This window comes from Marmota monax, unplaced genomic scaffold (genome assembly GCF_021218885.2).
Source record: "Marmota monax isolate L192 unplaced genomic scaffold, Marmota_monax_Labrador192_F-V1.1 WCK01_AAM20220418_F8-fsc00001, whole genome shotgun sequence".
In the NCBI taxonomy this organism is placed as follows: Eukaryota; Metazoa; Chordata; class Mammalia; order Rodentia; family Sciuridae; genus Marmota; species Marmota monax.
Window position 1 is genome coordinate 17,800,975 of NW_026693777.1, and position 15,205 is coordinate 17,816,179.

Genomic DNA, 15,205 nt, shown 5'->3' on the forward strand with positions numbered 1-15,205 from the left:
AAGCTACCTCCCTAGTTCTTTATCGTGAAACAGGGTCTTGCTAAGTTGCTGAGGTTGGCCTTGAATTTTCCATCCTCCTGCCTCAGCCTTCCAGGTTGCTGGGATTCCAGGTGGGCGCCCTAGCACCAGCTCGGTGTTATCTTCTTCTGAGAGATATGTCCATCATGATTAAATTGCTTTCCAGCATCCCCTCCACCCAAGGACTTATTTTATTCCTGTTAACGCAGGGATCAGAAATATTAGATTCTCAGATCTGTGGCTAGCAGCAGAAGCCAGGCAGGGCAGAGTAGGAGGGAGGAGCTACCAGATTTGGGTGAGGGAAGGAGGACTGGGTTGTGGGCACTTCAGTGAGTGGCACAGAAAGTCCTGTTTCCTCAGACCCCTTTCTGCCCTCGTTACTGACCATTTACTGCCCATCCTGGAACACACAGAGGCACTGGCCACCAGACAACTGGTGCAGTCAGACTTGTGGGCTCTGATAAAAGCTGAAATATTTTTTGTTTCTCTTGATCTCTGCTTGTCTCTCTGGGCACCTGCAACTTTTGGTTGGATTTGGAGCAGAAAGGTCTCTTTTAAAAAAAAATTATTTTTAGTTATACATGACTGTAGAATGTATTTGGTTGGACAGATTATACACACATGGAGTATAACTTCCCGTTCTTGTGAGTGTACCTGATGTGGAGCTATCCTGGTCGTTATTCATATCTATGAACACAGGAAAGTTATGTCTGATTCATTCTACTGTCCTTCCTATTCCCCTCCTCACTCCCTTCCCCCATTCTTCCCTGTCCATTCTGGTGAACTTCCACTCCTCTCTCCCTACAACCTGTTTTGAGTCAGCATCAGCATATCAGAGGGAACATTCAGCCTTTGGTTTTTTGGGATGGGCTATTTCCCTTAACATGATAAGTCTCCAGTTCCATCCATTTACTGGAAAATGCCATAATTCCATTCTTCTTTAAGGCTGAGTAATGTTCCATTGTGTATATGTACCATATTTTCTTTGTCCATTCATCTGTAGAAAGGCACCGAGGTTGTTTGCATAGCTTGGCTATTGTGAATTGAGCTGCTATAAACATTGATGTGGCCACATCACTTATAGTATGTTGTTTGTAAGTCCTTTGGGGATAGGCCAAGGAGTGGGATAACTGGGTCAAATGGTGGTTCCATTCCAAGTTTCCTGAGGACTCTCCATACTGCTTTCCAGAGTGGTTGCACAATTTTTAGTCCTAACAGCAATGTATGAGTGGACCTTCCCCCCCCCCGCCCCCTCCCCGCCATCCCAAAGAGGCCTCTGCTTGCACAGAAAACCACATCTGTGATTTAAGCAATTACACATCGAGCCATGGGGGAATTCCTTCAGCACGTGGTCAGATGCTCCAGGAAGATTTCTGGAGTTCAGGTCTGTGTGAAGAGGGGGTGGGGGAACTGCACTTTCTCTTCAGAAATGTGTGCCCACTGTCACTGGAGAATTGGAAGCCCATCCCAATGTGAAGGCAACCTGGGGGTTAGACGTTGGGGTGACCACCAAGCCACGCACACAGCCTGATTTGGGGGCTGAAAGGGACACATTCCACCCTAGCCATCACTTGCTGATGGACCTGGGAGATCACTCCCCATTTCCGTGTGTCCATTTCCTTGTCTAGGAAACACTGAGGTCAGGTTAGAAGGGTTCTTTTCTGATTCCTCCAGTGTCTTCCAAAGCAAAATCACAGACTTTCCTTTTTGGAAACGTCAAATTTCCTTCGCATGCAGAATGACAGTGGTGTGGATGCTGTAAAACCCCGGCTAGAGTTATAGACGGAAGGGAGTTGGTGTGTCCTGTTAATGGTGTCAGGTGACTCACACAGACAGGTCTGAGACTCTGGAAGCTGGCTGTCCGGCCCTTCTTTGAAGTGGTGGTTTTAAACACTTTTATGAACTGAAGGTTGGATGAGAACATGTAAGTCACCCCCTTGGTATGCTGTGTTTTCCCTAACATGCTATTTCCAATTAAAACATTGAAACAAAACTGTCTTATTTTAGGACTGAGCCTAACATTTGAACATGCTGCTTGACATCTATGAGCTGACTAGTTTCTGTGACACTCAGAAAAATGAGTTGCTAGACTTGGAAGTCCTCGGGGAGGTAGGTTTGGGCCCAGCCAGGGAAAACCTTCAACAAGACTTTGGAGGTAAGGTGTTTCCTGGTGTCAGTAATGGCCAGACAAAAGCTAGGTGCTACGCAGTCCCCCACCTCTGGGGACATTGCCGTGAGTCCCTGACACCCTACCCAAAACAGCCCTATCCTCTCTGTAGGACCGTCCTGGTTTAATATTTGAAATCTTATCACTCTCTGAAAGTGCCACATTCATTTAATTCTTTACTTGTTTGTTATCATCACCCAACTTGAAGGTAGATCTGGTGTGGCAGGTGCCCACGCTCTCTGGTGTGGAGACCGATGGCACTCAGCAGACACTCAGCAAATACTGAAAGGATGGCATTTTGCCATTGGTCTAGGCTTCATGTCTAGGAACCCACCGTTCTAAAGGGATCAGGTCCTTAAAAAGCCTGGTTGTGGATGTTTGAGGGGTCCGTGGGGTCCCTCATATGGAATGAGCACCAGGAATCAGGCGTGTGGCCTCTGACAGGCTGCATGTTCTCCAGGGAGCCTCCCAAACTTCTGGGTCTCAGTTGTTTCAGTGTGAAAGGAGATTTGGATTCAGTTCTCTCCTAGCCCTCTCCTGTCAGATGACCTTGGGATACGAGTACACTGTGTTCACACTCACTCCTCTGTTCTCAAACTGTTAGTTCAACTTTCTTTTATTAGGGATTTTATGCCTATTAAAACAGGGGGAAAAGTAGCCTTGAGAAGCAAAGAGTAAATAGGAACGCAAATGAATTCTTGTATTCTGCACAACAAATTGGAAAAATTATAGCTAGACTCTAAGGGAGATGGCTATTTAACTAAATAATCACCAGGCATAGATTAACAAAGATTTTTTTTTTTTCCCTTGATGTAGGTTAGCCATCTAACTGTCCTATGACAGGCATTCTTCAGGGGACCCCTCTTTGGATACCAAAATCTGCAGATGCTCACAATTCCTTATAAAAATGGCCCAGGTATGCACATAACCTATGCATGTTCTCCTATGCACTTCATAATCTCTGCATTACACGTAGTACCTAATGTAATATTGTGTAGTGTGACTAGTGTTGTACTATGTTGTTTATGGAGTAATGACAAAGTCTGTACATGTTCAGTACAGATGCAGTTAAAATATTTTCTGTACATGGATGGTTGCATCTGAGGATGCAGAACTGGGGCTTAGGGAGAGCTGTCTTCTCCTATTTTAAATGTACTTTATAAATGGAATCACTTCATACTTCCTTTCTTCTCTCTGCCCTCTCCAGGAGACGGCAAATGAGCCTAGATCATTCCATTTTCCTGGTGAGAAATTAAAAATAAGCTATTCTTCATGACAACATAAAAAAATCCTCATTATTTCAATGGTAGGTGCGTGTTGACATAGAGGGCCAAGAGATGCTTGTTTTTAAGTAAGCTTGCTTTCTTTCTTCCTCCCTCCCTCCTTCTTTCTTTTTTTCTTCTTTCCTTTCTCTCTCCCTCGCTCCCTCCCCCCCTCTCTCTCTTCTTCTTTTCTTTCTTCAGTGCTGGGGATCGAACCCAACTGCACTGTACCCCCGAGTCACATCCTCAGCCCTTTTTATTTTTTATTTTGAGACAGGGTCTTACAGATTTGCCAAAACTGGCCTTGAACTTACCATCCTCCTGCCTCAGCCTCCTGAGTCCCTGAGGTTACGGATGTGCACATTGTGCCCAGCAAGACTTTACGTTTTAGTTGGGCAGACAGGATACAAACTTATGAAGCTCTCAATTAACCAGAACGATTTTATACTGTGGATCCCATTCTACATACTGATCTAATACAAGACTAACTTAAGAGCAGATAGGTAGAGGATGGATAGTTCAGTTGGTGATGACCTGCTGGTAGGCTGGCACACACAGTACTGTAAATTAGGAACCCAAGAAGCATGGCCAGCACCTGTCATTGCCCATGGGTTTGAGCCTGCCCACAGGCCCATTAAAATGAACCATGCTCTAGAGGCACACCATTTCTAAATATTTTGAGCCAACATTTTAAAAAATCAAGGGTTGGTTTCTTTTCTTTCTTACCCACCCACCCTTCCTTCCTTCCTTCCTTCCTTCCTTTTCAAATAATAGTCCAGTTTTCTAGTATCTCTTGAAAAAATTAAAATATCTGGCCACAAAAGGCTTGTGTCCCTTTTGACATCAGCCATGTGAGCCTAACTAATATCTGTTTTGTTTTAGAGGGGCTCATGCTCTCCAGTTTGCCCCAGTCCCCACCACTCCCTATAACCACTCCCTATAATCCCCAGAATCTTCTGAATGGTTTTTACCACTAATGATAGAGAATAAATTGCTTTGAATCAACACTGGACAGAAAGAGCCCTGGAATCTGGATTTTTTTCTGTACTCATATCTTGATCAAAATAAAAGCGAAAGAGGACTGTGTTTTAAAAAAAGAGGCAATAGGAATAAAAGTCTATTTCTTCACACATACAAAAATGGTGGCTCTGTTGGAGGAATTCAGCTCCCAGCCTCACTCCTGAACCTTCCCTGCTGGGCGCCTGCACCTGCTGTGTTTGTGGATAACGTGGCAGGTTATATAACAGAGAGGCATTACCTTCAGAAGAGTCCTAGGAACTGAGATGATCAAGGGCTTCTAATATGTGCCAGGTGTTATGCATTTAACCTTTCCAATGATCTTGCTATCATTCCCTGCCTCTCAGAGGAGGAAGCAGGTTCAGAGAGGTTAACCAACATGCCCAAGATCACACAACTTCTTGAAGGCCGAGTCAGGGTTTGAATGTAGACCTGCCTGACCCCACAATCTACATTCACTTTTTTGGTACCGGGGACTGAAGTCAGGGGCACTCAACCACTGAGCTACATCTCCAGACCTTTTTTCTATTTTATTTAGAGACAAAGTCTCACTGAGTTGCTGAGGGCCTCACTAAGTTGCTGAGGCTGGCTTTGAACTCATTATCCTCCTGTCTCAGTCTCCCGAGCTGCTGGGATTACAGGTGTGAGCCACTGCACCCGGCCTTTGTGTTCACTTTGCTCCCTCTGTGTCTTGAGGCTCTAAGACAGATAGATATCTCTGACTTGGGGTGATACGTAGATACAGAGAGTGTGTGTGTGTCTCCACTAGAATATAACTAAAGTATAAACTAAAATATGAGAACAAAGGTTTTGGTCCCTTTTATTCCTTACTCTATGCTAATGCATCACCCAGAGCAGTGCTTGGATGTCATAAGCATTCAATAAACCGCTTTGAATCAACCCTGGACAAAAGAGTCTTGGGATCTGAACTTGTACCTGAGTATCACAGCCTGCTGGGGGCTCAGGTTGGGTGGGCCTTTTGCCAGATCTGGGCAGGGTGAAAGGATTAGGTGGGACAACCAATTTGCTCCGCACTTTTCTGTTCCAAGTTGAGCTCTCCCTCTTCTTTCTTCCCTCCTCCACCCTGCAGACCATGAGATAAGACAGTTGGTGGGTTGAAAAATGGAGAAAAAAACCATTCTCTACTCACAAAGCCTGCAGGTGGGGAAGTGGGCTGGGCAAGGTGTTAGTGCCTCCTCGGGCAGTGGTAGTGGGTGAGCGGTCAGTGTCTGTGCAGCTGGTTCCTGACTGGGCTGGGAGAAGCAGTTAAAACCTGCAGAGGGGCTCTGACCGAGTGGTTGGGGATGTAGCCCACCTCGGCTGCTCACCTGCCTTAGTTGCTTAGAAGCGAACTCTGAGATGGGGACCGAGTGGTGATACCAGGAAGCACCAATAGGTGAGCTGGGAGTGAGTCAGAGGAGGGGAGGTAGCCATCAAGGGCTCCTTATCAAGTTAGTCATCGCCCTGGGTGGCTGAGGCTTAATACCACTGGGAAGATCTGGGAGCTAGTGAAGGACACCTGCTTCAGCACACAACGGGTGAGGAGACTGGAGTATCTGTGCACCAGCTCCCTCAGTCACGGGTGAAAGCCTGCTTGGCACTCCTGGCTGGCTCTAGGGCAGCCAGAGATAACCAACCCACAGGCATAGGGACTGTCTGGCAGCTGGAATTGGACAGATGTGCTCTGAAGGTGAAGGCATTTGTAGTCCCCTTATTATGCCCACGTAGGCTGCATCCCAGCTGGAGCTCAGGGTGGGTGAGTGGGCAGTATCATTTGCAGAGGAAATGCATCCTGTTCTGTATCAATTAACTTTTTTTTTTTTTTTTTGGTATGGGGGATTGAATTCAGGGGCACTGCACCACGGAGCCACATCCCCAGCCCTATTTTGTATTTTATTTAGAGACAAGGGTACTGAGTTGCTTAGCGTCTTGCTTTTGCTGAGGCTGGCTTTGAACTTGCGATCCTCCTGTCTCGGCCTCCCACACTACTGGGATTACAGGTGTGCACCTGGCTCAATTAAATTTTGCTATGTAGCAGACCACTCCCAAAATTAATACATCAAACTGCAATTTATTTAGCTTATAACTCAGTGGGTGGGCAATTTGAACTGGGCCTTCTTGCATATCTGTGGTCAGCTGGCAGGAGGGCTGGGGGCTGGCTGGTCTAAGATGGCTTTGGTGGGACAGCTGAGCTCTGCTCCACATGACCCCTCATCCTGCAGCAGGTGAGCTGGGACTTGTCTTCATAGTGGTAGTGGGAGAATGAGTGTGGGCAGGCAAGGGCCCTGGAGGGCTGGGCTTAGAACTGGCACTTCATTTCCATCACTTTCCATTGGCCAAAGCAAGTCACGGGGCCAGCTCAGATTCAAGGGGTGGGGAAATAGAATCTGCCTCTCAAAAGGAGAAGCTACGCAGTCATATTTTGGAGTATAGAAACAGGAAGAGGAACACTCACAGCCATTCTTGCAAATAATCTACCACATGCCCATGTCCTTAGGCATCTTGTGATCTGGTGAACAATCAAAACCAGTGTTTGTTCTACTACTTTAGACACAGTAGGAGTCAGAAGCTGTCTGGCTCCAGTGTGGGAAAGTCTCTGTCCTACAATGTCTCTTTCACTGATGTTTTCTGTTAGACCTTGTCCTTCCCTTTGGTCATCTTTAAGAAAGCAATTGTTTCTGAGGGGTACCACATTATGTGTCTATTGAACCGTGATCCCATGTTGGGGGAGAGAGCAGAAAAGAGTTGAGTTCCTAGAGAAGTTGGGTCAAGGATGCATAATTTTAGCAGCTTACCTTCTTTTCTTTTTGGTCCTGAGGATTGAACCCAGGGCCTCATGCACACTGTCACTGAGCTATCTCCAGCCCCCTAAACTCTGGCATTAAGACAAGGAATCCACAGTGCCCTTCTTCCAAGCCAGGTGGTAGGGACATTGTTAGAGTACCTCTGCGTGGGAAGCTGAGTAAGAACTTAGCATTGGCAGTTTCAGTGTTCCCAGTTTTGATCTGCATGCCGGGCCCCCACATGCTCCTGAAACGGCTTGGAAGCCAGGGGGACCTTTCCCCTGGCTTTTAGTGTCAACGACTGGGAATCTTTAAGTGGCTCACCAGTTCCCAGCCACTGGGGACATTATGTGGCATCTCTTCCCTCTGAAGGGCTCTCATTTCATATGTTCTTCACAATGGCCCCCAATTTACAAATGGAGAAACTAAGGCTTCTGAAGAGTTTGCCCAGGGTTATGGAGGCCGTAAGGGGTGGACACCACATATTTCAGTTCTAAAGCCAATGCTTATCTCAGTATCTTATCATAATATCTCATTATTAATCTGGCATTTTCTCAAATATTGTTATTGAAAGGAAATGATTTTGAGATTCCAGAGTTGTATCCTTTTTTTTTCGGGAAGGGTGGGTCCCGGGGATTAAACTCAGGGGCACTTGACCACTGAGCCACATCCCCAGCCCTATTTTGTATTTTATTTAGAGACAGGGTCTCACTGAGTTGCTTAGTGCCTTACTTTTGCTGAGGCTGGCTTTGAACTTGGGATCCTCCTGCCTCAGCCTCCTGAGCCGCTGGGATTACAGGCATCTGCCACTGTGCCTGGCCAGGGTTGTTATCCTTTAACATGTGCTTTTAGAATTTTCCAGCTTTTCAAGGAATCAACCCCTTCCTTACATCCCCAGCGAGTGAAATCTTCCCGCTCTCCAGGCCACATAGCCCTCCCCCCTCATCATCTGCATGACAGACATGGCCAGTGCCTTAGCATCTTCTCCCTCCCCAACTCTGGTAGTTGATGCACAGGGGGGTCTCAGAGAATTTGGGCAACCACAGGGTCAGCAGGTCCATCTCCCTCTGCCATCAGTTTCCTTAGAGGAGTTATTGGGAGGGAATAATCCTACAACCCATATCTACCTACTAGGTACATAGAAAGTCATTTCGAAGAATGGTGATTTTTAACCTTTCAAATTAATGCAGAGAAATTCTTGTTTGCAGTAGCTGCTTCCAGAGACAGCCCTGGGTCTTCTAGAGATGGCAGTCTCCTTGACAGGCGGTTGGGGTATTTGCTGAAATACGACTCTCATTATCTGAATGACTCATTTGGTGTCTACCATATGCCCCAGGACAATGGGCGGCACTGCCATTCTCTTGTCCCCTGCTAGGTGACTTTTCTCCTCTTCATGTCATTGCTCAATTATACTCTTTTTGAAGCTTTCATAAGAATAACAGAAAGCACCTAGTATGTGCTAGGACTGGGGCTGGGATGAGGACCAGTCAAGTTAGGCACTTAGCATACAAAATATAAGGAGGCACTCAGGTGCCAGCCTCGCACAAGCAGGGCCTGAGGGTGAGTACTGGGTCCTTTGTGAACAATATCACCCTGCCCTTTACATTTTTTTTTTCCCATGCAATCCTGATGACAGTCTTATTTTGCAGATGGGCAATACCTGGAGCACAGGGTGGTTAAGAAACTTGCCCAAGGTGGCACAGCTGGTTCTAGCCCATGACTAGCGGACACCAACACTATCTCATTTGGTTTTACAACAGTCAGGAGGAGTAATTGGTCCTGTGTTGTATTGATTCATGGTAGCCGACGGCTGAATTTTCAGGCATTTTGTGAGTCAGTTTTTAAACACAGCCATTATTAAACATGAAACCATACAAATGTACAATTAGTTCAATCCATCACATTAAATCAAATGTAATTACTACCCCAAACTTTAGTTCTGATTCTCTTGTGCCCTGAGAGCAGGGCAGAGTAGTGGCTACTTTGGAGCAAAAAAAATCCCTTCTCTGCAGGGGGGCAAGAGGCTGGCTCCTCCCTGCCCCAGCCGGAAGCCACTTTTTCCGGTCATTCTCTAGGGCGGATACATCGTAGGAAACAGCCACTGAGGTCGCAAGGAAGAAAAACACCCGCTTCCCATGTGCCCGGCATGGGCAGTCGAAAGCCCAAGGCTTGAGTTCCCCGAAGACCTCTCCCTGGGGCCCAGAAGAAACAGGCTTCTTGAAGGGGTGACATGGCATGGGTAGCCCATGGGCGCAGAAGGTTTTATGGGAGAGGTTGTGCTCTGAGGCTGGGGAGGCTGGTGTATAAGAGCCAGCATGGCTTTGGACACCAGAGAGGCCTGGGTTTGCCTCTTGGTCACTCTTTGCCTGTTTTAAGCTGGATTACCTCAGCCAAGACAGTTAACTTCTCTGAGCCTCAATTTTTCCACCTGTAAAAATGGGAGAACACCCAGCTTATAGACACTTATGGAGTTGTGGTCCAAAAATAAGAGAAAAACATACGGCATTCTAAGACATAAATGGGGGAAGGAATGGAATCAATGTTAAATGAAGGAACACCAATAGCAGTTGTGAGGCTGGGAGGATTCCAGAAGGGTAGGCCAGAGTCCTAGCTCCAGGACTCTGTGCAGAGTGTCAGGGGGACAAATGCACAGAGAGGAGGTATGGTGGATGTGGCAGGGTCTGGGGGAGAGGCTGGGAGTGCAGAGGGCAGGCCCTAATTTGTCACGTAGATCGCTCCCCACCTGTTTCCTGAGTCCCACTGTGTGTTCCTGCGTGTTGTGGGGGATACACCTGTGAAGGTAACCCAGCCTCTCCCCTCTCAGAAACAGCACTACCCAGCAGGAAAAGTTAAATAATACAAGCAAGAAGAGCTTTGGAGACTGAGGTAGAAGAGACGAGAGTGAAGAATGGAGCACGTGACCCCTCGAGAGGGTGGCAGAGAGGAAGGGCCCTGTCTTAGACGGCTAGAGACCTGCAGGGAGGGGCTTCCAGGCCGCAAAGCAGTCTGAGTGCCCCTGCTCTTCTCCATCCCTGGGGAAGTGGCCCCATCGGCCCACCACTGTGTGGGCCGGGGACACCGCCACACGTGTCCCAGCTGGGCTCTAGCTTGCCAGAGTCACAACTACCACTTGTGCTGGGTATGCAGAGAGACGGCCGGGGGGTGGTGGTGGTGGTGGTGGTGTAGACGCTCACTTGAATTCTTTTCTGGGGTGAGGAATATGTCACCCATCCTGCCCTGGGCTCCTCTCAGCTTAGTCAGGTGGACTTTCCTGGGTTGAGGAACCAGTTTCAGGAAGAGTTTGGAGGTAGCGTGAGACTGTAAGGCAGAAAATGAGCGCCCCCAAGCCCCCAGTCCTGCCTTCTTGCTGTCTCAGAGGCAGCCGCTGGCCAGTGGCTCTCCAGCCCGCCCTTCACCAAGGGAGTTTGTCTGGTGGCCTGCTGCGTCTGCAGGGTGAGCAGAGGCAGAAGGCCCCCAGGTGTAACATCAGGTGTGACATGTGTTGGAGTCGGGGAGACACAGGCTCTCAGGTGTGTCATTGTGCTTTACCAAGAGGCACCCAGTGACCACTAATCTGTAAAAAGCAGGAAAAAAGACACCCACATGGTGAGCGGCTACTCAACAGCATTCCAAGGCCACGTGGCATTACAAAGGGACCTGTTTTTAACATTAGGGGAGGAACAAAGAGCCGATGAAATGCCGGGCTCACTTGAAAGAGTGGGGTGCAGGGCTATCCAGTGTGCCCCCCTTTCTCCCTCTTACCATGGCTGCACATGTGTCCACGTGGCCCTCAGGGATAGGTCTGCATACAGGTGGTGGGTGACTTCTCACGATGCAGCTAAATCCCTCTTGGAGACAGGCACTCATTCTGAAAGAGATAAGGTGAGCCCCATTCTGCTCCTCATGTGGGGTGGAGGCCTGTGATGAAGGTTGTAGTCATTGCAAGTAAAGACTCTGAAGTCAAAAGGCCAATCCTGCCATTGCCTTCTTGCTTCTTATGTAACATTGAGAGAAGTCACTTGTTGAGCCTCAATATTCTTCTCTGTGAAATGTTCACAGTAGGGCATGTCCTCCTGGACAGGTTATGTGGATTAAACGAGGTCAAGTGCTGGTGATAGCAAGCTGGAGAGCTGAATAGGGGCTTCTGGGCACTTCTTGCTGTGCAACCCTGGGGAAAAAAATGAAATCTCCTGAGCTGCAAGTCTGTTGGTGTGTTCAGTGAGGGTCACATTCCTGCCATGTTGTAGAATTGCAGTAAATTAGGGAAGGATCAAATGAGACTTCCATAGTCCAATACTATAAGGAGCACATAGTAGATGCTCAATAAATGCTGGCCATTGTGGTGATTGTGGCAGGCTGTGGATGGGGAATAGGGAAAGGACAGAAAGAAAGAGCCATCCTGGATCTACCTGGCTCACTCTGAGTTGGAGCCATGTCTTGAACTGCCCTCAGGGCCAGGCAGGTCCTGCTCCTCCTTGGTCCTCCCAGGGACACCTTCCCTGCTCCTGTGCTCACATTAGCTGGGCTGGTCAGTGACTACCAGTCGTGATGGAACCACACTCCTTTCTCTGGAGCTTGAGCCCCCTGGTTCTGGGACTCTTACCTCCTTCCACAACCTGGCCACATCTTCATTCCAAACTTCCTCACTACCCATAAAAGTTGGGATTTCTTGTCTCTAGCAAGCCCCGCCTCCCCCCTCCTAGTTGGGGTGGTGGTTAATTATGTATCTGGGAATCAGAGATCAGTGAGTGACAGGCTGGGGTTGTCTCCTCAGGGCTTTTCTGAAAGTCCCCTTCAACTGGTTTCCTTGGCTTTCAGCAACAGTGGTCCTCCCTGACCACCCATCTTGTGGTCCACTAAGGGTGGCGCCGTGGAGGCTAGTGACCAGCTGTTCCCTGCCTCCTGGGGACAAGCTCCTGGGAAGATTAGGAGCTTGGGTTGCAGCGTTCAGCCCTGAGAGAGGCCACGTGGAGAAGAGGCCACGTGGAGAAGAGGCCACGTGGAGAAGAGGCCACAGGGAGAAGAGGCCACAGGGAGAAGAGCCCACCTGGATTGATTGGGCTGCAGAAGCCTGAGGCCCTGGAGGACTTTTCCAAGTAGGATAGGGTTTCATCTCTCTGGAACATTCTAGGGCAGCAAGGTCTACCCTGTCCTCTCCGCACAGATGGAGGTCACCTCCCATGAAGGGCTGGGCCTTACTTCTGACCTCCACAGACCTCCAGGAACCCAGGGAACACTCATGGCTTTGACTGCCTTGTGAGTTTCTTCTCCAGTGCATGTTTTATTTCTTTAACTCTCTTGAAGGTGAGGACCATGTCCCATGGAATGTCCACACATCACTTACTGCAGTGCTGGCCCTTCCTAAGCACCTACTGAGGCTTCACCATAACCAGGTGGCTGTCACTCAGGGGAAAGCAGAGCTTAAGAGGATGGGTCTCAGGTTGGAAGAAGCCATTAAAGGGCTGGGGTTGGGTGTGGCCTCAGCAAGGCTGGCTGCAGGTGGGGCCATGGGGCTCAGTGCTGGAAGCAGCCAGAGAGGTGGCTGGACAGAAAGACAGGAAGACAGTTGATCCCAGACCTTTGCTGAGAACCGTCCCTGGAATCTTCAGATGGCCCCCGTCTTGGTATCAGGATGGGGTCAGACTGGCAGCCTCTGCTGACCCCAGCAGGGTGGCAGGGGAACAGGGAGGTGTGCATGACATGTGGCTTCAGGAGAGATGGAGACTTGGCTGGGTAGGACCAGAGGATGTGCCTCTGGCCAGGAGTGGCAGGGGGACCTGAGCCACTCAAAATGCCACCACAGAGCTTCCTGACAGCCTGGGGAGGTGACCAGGCCCTGTGTTAAGGAAAAATTGAGTCCCAGAGTTGGCACATGCTAGGTGCCAGAGTCACTCTGGAATCTTAGAGAGTTCTGATCAAGTGAGTACCTGGGCTGACCCTGGGACAAAAGGAAGGGTGAGTAACAATAGTGCCATCACCTGTGTCCCCACTTGCATGCTCTTTCATTTTACAAAGGGCTTTCACATCTGTTAGTTTAGGACAGGGACAGGATTAAGGAATTTCAGGTGCTTCCACTCCTGCATACTCCCTGGGAGCCTTCCACCTTGACCCTCAGTCTCTCTCCGTCTGGTCTCCAGGCTAAGAGCTTGCACTGGAGCAGCTGTGGAGCAGGGAAAGAGGAGGGGATCAGGGTCTGGGAGCCCTGGAAGGGCGATCCTCACAGCAATCCCGCTTCTTCCCCTCTCTTCCCAAGAGATGTGCCCCCATACCTGGCTCACCTGGGTTTCCAGGAAGGCAAGGAAAATAGAACTTCTCTTCCTGGGTGTCCCAGAAGAGAGGGGTTCTGGGACAGCAGATGGACTAGAGTGCCTGGTACTTAGTTGGCATCACAGTGAATCATTTCTTTCCTCACCCATCCCACCTGCTAGGTCCACCCTGGCTTTCCATCTTGCTCTGTCAGTGGCTCTGTGGGTCCCTCTGCCTTGCAAGGCAAAGATCAGTACCAATGCCCTAGACCACCCCAGGTCTGTCTCCATCCTGCCCAATGGCACAGATGGCAGCCTCTCTCCTGGCCCGAATAAGTGCCCCCAGTCTTTTTAACCTGGGGACTCCAGCTTGGAAACTCCACCCTATACCCATGGCCTGCTCTGGGCTGGCCAGGAAGTAACAGAGAAAGAGGAAAGAGCTTCAAAGAAGCCCAGGAGATGAGTGCTTTTGACAAGAAGCAGATGCATGAACTAAAGAGTGAGAATGGTGGCTGTAAGGAGAGGCTGCTGCCATGGAGGGATGGGACATAGTGGGTCTAGGGTGGAATGTTCCTTAGAGTGTAGGACAAGGACAAGGACATGAATTTTTTTTGTGTGTGTGTGTGTTGGGGATTGAACCCAGGGCCTTGCACATGCTAGGTAAGTGCTCTAGCTCTACCAGTGAGCCACATCCCCAGCCCCCTGAATATGTTTATATATATAAAATAAACATATTATATTTGTGTATTTTTTTTTCAGGTTGGGATATATAAGTTGTGTCACTTCTTTTAACAAATGCGATATGATGACTCACCTCTAGGAGACATTATCTTTTGAATACAAAAAAAGAGTATGGGGAGCTGTGATTTTAACAATGTCATATAATAAAAAGTCTTATGGGGAGAACTTCCATTGTAAAGGAAGAGTGGGGAGGGTCCCTGTGGTCTATGGGGTTTAATGTCATCTACTGGAATTGGTTGATCCTTTCCCACTGAAAGTCAGGAGGGGAAAAAAAAAAAGAATAGAGGGGGCTGGGATATAGCTCAGTTGGTAGAGTGCTTGCCTCACATGCCCAAGGCCCTGGGTTCAAACCCCAGCACTGCCAAGAAAAAAAAAAAAAGAATAGCATCAATATCAACTTTCCTTGGGTACAACTAGTGAGCAAATAGAAAGTCAAAGTGTGTGTGGTTGTGTTGTGGTAACAAACACAAAATCTTAGTGGTTCACAACAACGAAGGCCATTTCTCACATATAATGCAAGCCCATTGTGAGCTGGCTATAGACTGCTCAATAGTTTTTATTCCTGGCTGATGGAGTGACATGGGACACCTCAATTTGGGACACACATGGTTTCATAGCAGATGGAGAAGAGACCGACAAGTTGAAACCCTCGCTAATTCTCAAAGCTTCATCTGGAAGCAACACCTGTTACTCCTGCTCATATTCATTGGCCAAAGCACGTCATATGGCCAAACCTACCGTTCTGGGACAGAGAAATGGAATCCTTCAATGAGCAATGAAGGGTTCTTAAAGTCAGTTCTGCCTTGGGCCATGAGGTTCAGCCTCCCTGGATATTTTTAAATAGCTATTTTATTTTTGATTAGCATGCATTAATGGAGTTCAACATGATATTTCCACACTTGCATATAGTGTGCACTGATCAAATTCAACCTCCCTTTATCTGCCCTGCTCCCTGCCCCCACCTTTCCAACC